The sequence below is a fragment of the Lycium ferocissimum genome, chromosome 7 (assembly GCF_029784015.1).
Source record: "Lycium ferocissimum isolate CSIRO_LF1 chromosome 7, AGI_CSIRO_Lferr_CH_V1, whole genome shotgun sequence".
Classification (NCBI taxonomy): Eukaryota; Viridiplantae; Streptophyta; class Magnoliopsida; order Solanales; family Solanaceae; genus Lycium; species Lycium ferocissimum.
In genome coordinates, this window is record NC_081348.1 from 46679030 (window position 1) to 46690958 (window position 11929).

Sequence of the window (11929 nt, forward strand, 5' to 3'; positions counted from 1 at the left end):
ATGATATTTGTTGCTTTATAGTACTTTTATTATATTACTTCCTAAGGTTAATTACTATATACTTTCACTTTAATCTATTACTAAATTATCGTATATTAATATAATTTGATGTAAATATTGAGTGTGGATAATTTTTTAAAATGATTGTTTGAAAAACTTTGCTTCATTGATAAGCTTAGGGACCATTTTTTAGGCATATGTTGAGATAATATTGAATATTCTGTCAATGATTGAAAATTTAATTGCCTTTTTTTCTTGGTGATAGCAGACAAATAGAGAATAAGTGTACTCAAGAGAAATGTTATTGGATATTTTATTTTTCTATAAAAAACTTTTTGGAGAATAACTTTGAGGAAACAGTTGTGCAAAACCAACGGATTTCGATAGTTGTATTTTTGGATTAAAATCTGCGAGAATTTTTTGTTATAAATATTCCAAATAAATGTTTTCTAGAAAGTCCCTTCCGGTCAAAAATTTTGAAAAACTAAACCAAACAAGCCACATTCTGCAAACTTTTATCCAAAAAAATAGTTTTTGTGCCTCTACCTCTATAACAAAACAAACGTGTTTATGAGTCGATTCATAATGATCAAACACTAATTCGTTGTCTCTCTATGCGAGAGGTGAATCTATAGTATAATTTACGAGTTCGGAGTGAATTTGGTAATTAAATTTATCCGGTCATATTTTATACGTATTAAAAGATTTTGATATCTATAAATATTAGGTTGTGGATTCGGTTATTAGCACTTATTAACTTGTAAAAGGAAACGTTGTAGGAACTTCATAAACTTTAAATTGATGCCTCTACCTACATATAGCCCAACTCTACAAAGAAATCAAAGGCCTCTTAGAATTCATGGATTCAGCAAAACACGAACTATTTTTTTTGTCCGAAATTATCTATATATGTGAAATATAAATATAGATAGGATTAAATACATTAAATATATATCTTAGAACATACTCCCTCTGTTTCAATTTGTTTGAACCTATTTCCTTTTTAGTCCGTGCCGAAATGAATGACCTCTTTCCTTATTTGGAAACAAATTCACTTTATGAATGATTTACAGCCACACAAATTTTCAAAGCTTATTTTGAACTACAAGTTTCAAAAGTCTTCCCTCTTTCTTAAATGTCGTGCCCAGTCAAATAATTTTATGAAAAAAATAATTAAAAAATGGAGCATACAAGGAACATGTTAATAACAAACACATCTATAGGTGTGCTTAACAAAGGTCTTAAACATCACAAATTTAAAAATTGTTCAAATGAGATCTTTAATAGTTGATGCTAGCCCAGTGAAACAATTTTTTAATTAGACAACCAAAAAAATTCTTAATATTAATTAACCAAAAATTTTCATTATATTAATCAACCGAACAATTTCACTGTTCAAATAAGATCTTCAATATTTGATGCTAGCCGAGTGAAACAATTTTCCAATCAGCGGATTCAACAAAATCACTAAAACTTTGATTAGCATAGCCCATATATAAAAGCCAATCAAAAAATATCTAAATATTAATCAACCAAAAAAATTCATAATATTAATCAACCAAAAATTTTCTTAATGATAATCAACCAAACAACCTTTCGTGGTAAAAACAAAAATAAGCGGGATTAACCTCTTCAAAGGCCAACTTTTAGTCACAAACAACACATCTTGGTTGTTAAGGAAGCAACTGTTCCACATTGTAGACCTCACAAAATTTAGCTAAGTAAAAACATCCATTAGAGTTGTAAAGGGCAAAAAAGGGCAATCATATGATGTAGACAATCAGTCTATCCTAATGCAAGCATTAGTGGTTGCTTCCACAGTTCAAATCCGTGACCGTTTAGTCACATGTAGACAGCTCCTTAGAGTTGTGTTTCCAAAATAAAAGACTTCAAAAATAAACTCAAACATAGTGATATATTTTAGAAGCTTTCATTAAAAAACGACAAACTTAAGAAAGACACAAAATGTCAAAATTAAGTTGAATGTATGTATACCATCAATTCTCTACAATTTGTGTTGAAAAGAAAGACACTTTCGTAGTTTGAGATCATCTTTCCACGTAATTCTATCATATTTTAGCAATTATGTTAGTAGGAGTTTGTTACTTTCTTGCTGCTACAAATGTCTATTTCAACACTGGGAACCTGCACCATGAACATAAACATGAATGATCAAATACCTTGAAACGAAAAATAAGACAAAAAGAATGTAATTTGGAAGATAAAATGCAATTACGTGCTTAGATTCAAGACTTTGGAACATAACATTAATGAAGATAATCTTCGCAATGTATTAAAGTAGTGAAATCCAATATAAAATGTCCTACTAAGTAACCTAGATAGTATCTGAAATCGTACCTAACAAAATGTATTTCACTAGTCACTACCAAGGAGATGATCCAATAACGGAGACTTCTACGTTACTTGGACAACATAGAATCAATCAAGACACAATATTGCACGGTTGTTAATATTGACCAAATATTGAAATGTAGGTCTCTTTTTTTTTTTTTTTTGCTTACCACTGAAACAATCTTGATTTTGGTGAAGTGACAAAATTATTAAAAGAATTCGATTTTTTTTTTTTTTTTTGCGAAAGTTCGAAATATCTCTCTTTTCGTTGATGATTTGACTTTTTTCTTCAATTTCGGAGTCATGTGTTCTTATTAATTCATAGTTCGATATGTGAAAAATATACATACCCTCATACTATCTCTATTCTCCTCTTTAAAATAATTTCCCTTATATGATATTAATTGATTTCTCTTATTTAGTATTTTAGCTTAATTAATCAAAACAATCCAATTGTAATTTCGAATTAGTATAAAGTATAAATAGAGAAGTTTTTTGTTACCTCGTAAAAATCAAAAGTCCCAACCATTGTTTGTTTTTAGCCCTATACTAATTCATATTCATTAAATATTTAGCTTCAAAAACTTTATCTTTGAATGATAATTTTCTTGTAATTAATTCTAAATTATTATTTGTTCGTAAATTTCAATATTACATTTCATTCAAATGTCAAAGGATAAGATAACTTATTACTGACATTGTAATATTAAAGAACAATATTACTTAATTAGGATAGAAGATGATGGGTATCATTCATAGCAATAAAATGACTTTGGATATCTATCAACACCATGGGGAGAAAAAGAAAAGGAGTAATAATAGAGCTTACTCATGTTCTTCGAGCCCACATCCATAAAGATACTTTCCGCTACTTTTCCTGTGCAAGTGAACATCACCATCCATGGTTTATATATATATGGGTAGATATATGGTGCATAGAAACTTCCTGAGAAAAATAGTAGAGGAAGTAACATAAAATTACAGATTTAACAAAATGCTTAATTTAGACTTATGTATAGTCCATCCAAAAGCATGATGCTCTTAAAATTACATATCTTGAAGGAGAAATCACCGGGGATCATGACATCAATCAACAATGCTTCTCCTTTGGAAAAAAAAAATATGAACTCTCCAGGGGAAACAAGGCTTATTTGAAATATTCTATTCGTAATCACATTTTTGCTCGTGTACCAAATAAAAATTCAGCATACGTTGCGTTGCACAATTCAGCATTCTTTATTTTTAAAATTGAATTATGAAATGAAACAACAATATAATGGCATGTAATAGTCATAGAAGCCAATCATTATTATACTTCAAGTTCGGCAATGCAAGATTAGTAAGGATTGTATTTGAGTATGGAGGATGAATATATTGTCGGTTACTAAAGACTTTAAGATCAGTTTTTGAAGGAAGTGAGAGGCTGCACGTTGTTTAAGGAAAGCTATTCCTTGGGTAAGTGCATGCAGTTATCACAAATTGCATTATTTTAATTGGTGATTTTTTAAATACTTTTTTTTTTAAAAAATATGAATAAACTAAGGTAGTAACAGATTATTCTCCACAGCTCATATTTGTGGATAAATATTATGGCTATAAGTTAGGAGCAAAACGTAGAAGTTGCTTGGCTATATCTTGGGGATTTCATTTTTTGGATTTAAATTCACATTTTAAAATTTAGATCTTAAAAAATATAGATATTTAATTATTTTTAAAAAATTTATAGGCAACTGCTCCAAACGTGCTTCATTTGACGGGGTGTGATGGTGAGCAGGAAATGGGGGAAGTGGGGTGATTAGTTGGTGTTTTTTTTTTTTTTTTTCTTCTCTTTTCTTTTCCACATTAGTCGGTGGTTTCTAAGTTTCCAGTTTTGTTGAAATATTGCAATTAACTGCTCCAAACGTGTAAAGATGTTGAAATGTGGTTTCTATGTTTTTAAAATTGTAATTATCTTTAAATTAAAATTTAAAAACAATAACCAATAACTAATTATTAACTAATTTTTGTCCTAAAACTATCCTCTTTTTAATAATATAAATGTCAAAGGATAAGAGAACTTATTACTGACATTGTAATATTAAAGAACAATATTAATTAATTAGGATAGAAGATGATGGGTATCATTCATATCAATAAAATGACTTTGGATATCTATCAACACCATGGGGAGAAAAAGAAAAGGAGTAATAATAGAGCTTACTCATGTTCTTCGAGCCCACATCCATAAAGATACTTTCCGCTACTTTTCTTGTGCAAGTGAACATCACCATCCATGGTTTACAGATATATGGTGCATAGAAACTTCCCTGAGAAAAATAGTAGAGGAAGTAGCATAAAAATTACAGATTTAACAAAATGCTTAATTTAGACTTATGTATAGTCCATCCAAAAGCATGATGCTCTTAAAATTACATATGCTGAAGGAGAAATCACCAGGGATCATGACATCAATCAACAATGCTTCTCATTGGAAAAAAAAAATATGAATTCTCCGGAAACAAACTGACGCTGAAATATTCTATTCCGTAATCACATTTTGCTCATGTACCAAATAAAAATTCAGCATACGTTGCGTTGCACAATTCAGCATTCTTTATTTTTAAAATTGAATTATGAAATGAAACAACAATATAATGGCATGTAATAGTCATAGAAGCCAATCATTATTATACTTCAAGTTCGGCAATGCAAGATTAGTAAGGATTGTATTTGAGTATGGAGGATGAATATATTGTCGGCTACTAAAGACTTTAAGATCGATTTTTGAAGGAAGTGGGAGGTATGCGTTTTTTAAGGAAAGCTATTCCTTGGGTAAGTGCATGCAGTTATCACAAATTGCATTATTTTAATTGGTGATTTTTTAAATACTTTTTTTTTAAAAAAAATATATGAATAAACTAAGGTAGTAACAGATTATTCTCCACAGCTCATATTTGTGGATAAATATTATTGCTATAAGTTAGGAGCAAAACGTAGAAGTTGCTTGGCTATATCTTGGGGATTTCATTTTTTGGATTTAAATTCACATTTTTAAATTTAGATCTTAAAAAATATAGATATTTAATTATTTTCAAAATTTATATAGGCAACTGCTCCAAACGTGCTTCATTTGACGGGTGTGATGGTGAGCGAGGAAATGGGGAAGTGGGGTGATTAGTTGGTGTTTTTTTTTTTTTTTTTCTTCTCTTTTCTTTTCCACATTAGTTGGTGGTTTCTAAGTTTCCAGTTTTGTTGCAATATTGCAATTAACTGCTCCAAACGTGTTAAGATGTTGAAATGTGGTTTCTATGTTTTTAAAATTGTAATTATCTTTAAATTAAAATTTAAAAACAATAACCAATAACTAATTATTAACTAATTTTTGTCCTAAAACTATCCTCTTTTTAATAATATAAATGTCAAAAGATAACAGAACTTATTACTGACATTGTAATATTAAAGAACAATATTAATTAATTAGGATAGAAGATGATGGGTATCATTCATATCAATAAAATGACTTTGGATATCTATCAACACCATGGGTAGAAAAAGAAAAGGAGTAATAATAGAGCTTACTCATGTTCTTCGAGCCCACATCCATAAAGATACTTTCCGCTATATTTCTGCAAGTGAACATCACCATCCATGGTTTACAGATATATGGGTAGATATATGGTGCATAGAAACTTTCCTGAGAAAAATAGTAGAGGAAGTAGCATAAAAATTACAGATTTAACAAAATGCTTAATTTAGACTTATGTATAGTCCATCCAAAAGCATGATGCTCTTAAAATTACATATGCTGAAGGAGAAATCACCAGGGATCATGACATCAATCAACAATGCTTCTCATTTAAAAAAAAAAAATATGAATTCTCTAAAATAATTAATATTTGAAATATTCTATTCCATAATCACATTTTGCTCATGTACCAAATAAAAAATTTTTTCGTTGTGTTGCACAATTGACATTCTTTATTTTTAAAATTGAATTATGAAATGAGACAACAATATAATGGCATGTAATAGTCATAGAAGCCAATCATTATTATACTTCAAGTTCGGCAATGCAAGATTAGTAAGGATTGTATTTGGGTATGGAGGATGAATATATTGTCGGTTACTAAAGACTTTAAGATCAGTTTTTGAAGGAAGTGGGAGGCTGCACATTGTTTAAGGAAAGCTATTCCATGGGTAAGTGCCTTTTCGAGTTATCACAAATTGCATTGTTTTAATTGGTGATTTTTTAAATACTTTTTTTTTTTTTAAATGAATAAACTAAGGTAGTAACAGATTATTCTCCGGAGCTCATATTTGTGGATAAATATTATTGCTATAAGTTAGGAGCAAAACGTAGAAGTTGCTTGGCTATATCTTGGGGATTTCATTTTATGGATTTAAATTCACATTTTTAAATTTAGATCTTAAAAAGTATAGATACTTAATTATTTTAAAAATTTATATAGGTAACTGCTCCAAACGTGCTTCATTTGACGGGGTGTGATGGTGAGCAGGAAATGGGGGAAGTGGGGTGATTAGTTGGTGTTTTTTTTTTTTTCTTTTTTTCTTCTCTTTTCTTTTCCACATTAGTTGGTGGTTTCTAAGTTTCCCTTTGTTGCAATATTGCAATTAACTTATGGAGTGTTAAGATGTTGAAATGTGGTTTCTATGATTTTAAAATTGTAATTATCTTTAAATTAAAATTTAAAAACAATAACCAATAATTAATTATTAACTAATTAACTAATTTTTGTCCTAATACTATCCTCTTTTTAATAATATAAATGTCAAAGGATAAGAGAACTTATTACTGACATTGTAATATTAAAGAACAATATTAATTAATTAGGATAGAAGATGATGGGTATCATTCATATCAATAAAATGACTTTGGATATCTATCAACACCATGGGTAGAAAAAAGAAAGGAGTAATAATAGAGCTTGCTCATGTTCTTTGAGCCACATCCATAAAGATACTTTCCGCTACTTTTCATTAATGCAAGTGAACATCACCATCCATGGTTTACAGATATATGGGTAGATATATGGTGCATAGAAACTTTCCTGAGAAAAATAGTAGAGGAAGTAGCATAAAAATTACAGATTTAACAAAATGCTTAATTTAGACTTATGTATAGTCCATCCAAAAGCATGATGCTCTTAAAATTACATGTGTTGAAGGAAAAATCACCAGGGATCATGACATCAATCAACAATGCTTCTCACTGGAAAAAAAAATATGAATTCTCCGGAAACAAACATTTGAATATTTAAATATTCTATTTATGTAATCACATTTTGCTCATGTACCAAATAAAAATTCAGCATCGTTGTGTTGCACAATTCTCATCATTCTTTATTTTTAAAATTGAATTATGAAATGAAACAACAATATAATGGCATATAATAGTCATAGAAGCCAATCATTATTATACTTCAAGTTCGGCAATGCAAGATTAGTAAGGATTGTATTTGAGTATGGAGGATGAATATATTGTCGGCTACTAAAGACTTTAAGATCAGTTTTTGAAGGAAGTGGGAGGTAAACGTTGTTTAAGGAAAGCTATTCCTTGGGTAAGTGCATTGTAGGCATCAAAGTTATCACAAATTGCATTATTTTAATTGGTGATTTTTTAAATACTTTTTTTTTTAAATGAATAAACTAAGGTAATGAGAGAGAGCATTATTCTCCATAGCTCATATTTGTGGATAAATATTATTGCTATAAGTTAGGAGCAAAACGTAGAAGTTGCTTGGCTATATCTTGGGGATTTCATTTTTTTGGATTTAAATTCACATTTTTAAATTTAGATCTTAAAAAATATAGCTATTTAATTATTTTTAAAATTTATATAGGCAAGCTGTCCAAACGTGCTTCATTTGACGGGATGTGATGGTGAGCAGGAAATGGGGGAAGTGGGGTGATTAGTTGGTGTTTTTTTTTTTTTTCCTTTTTTTCTTCTCTTTTCTTTTCCACATTAGTCAGCGGTTTCTAAGTTTCCAGTTTTGTTGCAATATTGTAATTAACTGCTCCAAACGTGTTAAGATGTTGAAATGTGGTTTCTATGTTTTTAAAATTGTAATTATCTTTAAATTAAAATTTAAAAACAACAACCAATAACTAATTATTAACTAATTTTTGTCCTAAAACTATCCTCTTTTTAATAATATAAATAAATGTCAAAGGATAAGAGAACTTATTACCGACATTGTAATATTAAAGAACAATATTAATTAATTAGGATAGAAATTGATGGGTATCATGGTCATATCAATAAAATGACTTTGGATATTTATCAACACCATGGGTATAAAAAGAAAAGGAGTAATAATAGAGCTTACTCATGTTCTTCGAGCCCACATCCATAAAGATACTTTCCGCTACTTTTCCTGTGCAAGTGAACATCACCATCCATGGTTTACAGATATATGGGTAGATATATGGTGCATAGAAACTTCCCTGAGAAAAATAGTAGAGGAAGTAGCATAAAAATTACAGATTTAACAAAATGCTTAACTTAGACTTATGTATAGTCCATCCAAAAGCATGATGCTCTTAAAATTACATATGCTGAAGGAGAAATCACCAGGGATCATGACATCAATCAACAATGCTTCTCATTGGAAAAAAAAAATATGAATTCTCACGGAAACAAATCGTTATTGCATGTTATATTCTATTCGTAATCACATTTGGGCTGTCATGTACCAAATAAAAATTCAGATACGTTGTGTTGCACAATTGTGGTTCTTTATTTTTAAAATTGAATTATGAAATGAAACAACAATATAATGGCATGTAATAGTCATAGAAGCCAATCATTATTATACTTCAAGTTCGGCAATGCAAGATTAGTAAGGATTGTATTTGAGTATGGAGGATGAATATATTGTCGGTTAAGCACTAAAGACTTTAAGATCGGAAGCACTTGAAGGAAGTGAGAAAGCTTTGGCATGTTGTTTAAGGAAAGCTATTCCTTGGGTAGTGCATGCGGTTATCACAAATTGCATTATTTTAATTGGTGATTTTTTAAATACTTTTTTTTTAAATGAATAAACTAAGGTAGTAACAGATTATTCTCCATAGCTCATATTTGTGGATCAATATTATTTCTATAAGTTAGGAGCAAAACGTAGAAGTTGCTTGGCTATATCTTGGGCATTTCATTTTTTGGATTTAAATTCACATTTTTAAATTTAGATCTTAAAAAATATAGATATTTAATTATTTTTAAAATTTATATAGGCAGACGTGCTTCATTTGACGGGGGTGTGATGGTGAGCAGGAAATGGGGGAAGTGGGGTGATTAGTTGGTGTTTTTTTTTTTTTTCTTATATTTTCTTTTCCACATTAGTTGGTGGTTTCTAAGTTTCCGGTTTGTTGCAATATTGCAATTCATCATACTCAAACATGTTAAGATGCTGAAATGTGGTTTCTATGTTTTTAAAATTGTAATTATCTTTAAATTAAAATTTAAAAACAATAACCAATAACTAATTATTAACTAATTAACTAATTTTTGCCCTAAAACTACCCTCTTTTTAATAATATATAGATTTACTTTTTACGTTTTTTATTTACTTTGTATATACAAGTACTAAATAACTGTAGTAACAATTATGGCTAAATAATTACATACAGAAAAGAAAAAAAAAAGTTAGAAATATATACGCTACGTTAAATAGAATAGAACAATTAACTATTGTCATGAAAATAAATGATATTCTGAAATATGTTTGTTAAAAAAAAAAAATTAAAGTATATATTTAGCAACAAAGATTAAGTCTACTAATTTATCGATAACTATAATTACATAGCTATTTAAACTATAACTAAAACTCACATGTAATGCTTTTTCGATACTGAATTATGATATTGTTAGTCTTTGTGCTCCCATTTTAATTATACTAAATTCTTAATTGTTAATGTTAATTAGATTTATGATAATTATTAAGTTATTAAAATTGTAATAGACAATACATTAATAACATTTTTGCTTATTTAAATTGAAGTTAAATCATAATTTTAAAATAATTAATATTCTTTAAATATTATCTGCAATAATGCTTAATTTTAAAAAATTCAAATATTCAATAATATTTTTTTCTTATTGGTTGAAATGTTCAGTAGTTAACGTTATTATAATTGTATAATTACTTTAACTCTTGTAAGCAAATAATTTTAACCACATTTTTAGTTCCAAACTCATTTATTATATATTATAAAATTACTAATATTTATGCATCCAATAATTTTTCCTATAGTTAAATATAAAGAAGGGCAAGGGCTCAAATATATCTCTGGATTACACGATTTAGAGAAAATTTACCCTTCGTTAAAAGAGTTTTTCTTTTTTTCCATGTCGTAACTACAATGTCTCGATCTTGTCCTTTTGGGCTAACGACAATATCATAAAGGGTAAATTTAGGCCATTTGTAAGTTAGAGGGGGCCAAATAACTTTGACCTCTGCCATAGGTGTCAAAGAAGAATGAGAAGAAGCCCGAAAAGAGCAAAAACAAACATAACCTTGGATACGATAAATAGAATAAAGCCATATCGAGGTTCTAATTGTACGACTTTGGTATGATGTCCTTCGAATGTGGATTCATGTAGAGCATCGCGCCACCATACGAATATATGGCAAATTTGGATCATTCGCAAAGCTCAAAGGCAAATTATCTTACCTCTCTCCCAACTATAAGCAAATAATATTTGGTTGTTTTAACTAGAAGAGTTCCTACAAATTGATATAGCAATTAATTCAAGTTTGATTTGGATAATCACGTAATATACGTCGAAAAATTAATTAAAAAACATAATTAAGTTAGGATTAAAGAAAAAAAGAGTTGACGCGTTTAATTAAGTATAAACTGGTGTACTCTGACATGTATTTATCCTCTTTGAAATGTTATTCATAGTTAGTTACTTCTTAATTACCTTTAATTGGATTTAAATAAATTATTTAGGGCGTCGGGTTTAAATTAATTTGTTTTTGAACTTTTTGAATAATCCAAATTGGTCCTTGAATGTTACAAATGATCAAAATTTTCCATTTATATATGTTGTTGTAGTTAGCCCATAAGTAGTTAGCCCCATAAGGGCAACAACGAGGGTAAAAAAGAGACACTTTTTAAACAGAAGGTAAATTTACTCTAAATCATATAGTTCACCGATAAATTTGGACCTTTGCCATATAAGAGTGATGAATAATTTTAAAAACATTTAGATTTTCAATACTAGATCTAAATATCGATAATTAATGGCTAATAAAATGACAAAACATTTAGATTTTCACTACTAGATGTAAATATTGGTAATTAGTGGCTAATAAAATGACATTTTAAACAATTGTCATAATATATTCGACATTTTGTATCAAATGTTACGGTTTTGATGATATTTTCGCTGAGTGTCATTAAAAAATGTCATAATATATTCGACATTTGTATCAAATATCATTATTTTAACGACATTTACGCTAAATGTCATTAAAAACAATGACATTTTACAACAAATGTCGTCATTTTAGTGACATTTTGCATCTAATGTCATTGTTTTACGACATTTCGCACAAACTGTCGTTGTTTTTAC

General features: G+C 28.7%; 1 long non-coding RNA gene across 1 annotated transcript in view; it reads right to left on the reverse strand.

Moving 5' to 3' along the window:
- Window positions 1–4639, reverse strand: part of LOC132062913 (uncharacterized) — a 17768-nt gene extending 13129 nt beyond the window's left edge. Inside the window, exons 1-2 of the long non-coding RNA XR_009416273.1 lie at window positions 4553–4639; window positions 3182–3229 (exon numbers count right to left, since the gene is read on the reverse strand). This is a non-coding gene — a long non-coding RNA (uncharacterized LOC132062913). The remainder of the gene's footprint in view (window positions 1–3181; window positions 3230–4552) is intronic.
- Window positions 4640–11929: the final 7290 nt, after the last annotated feature.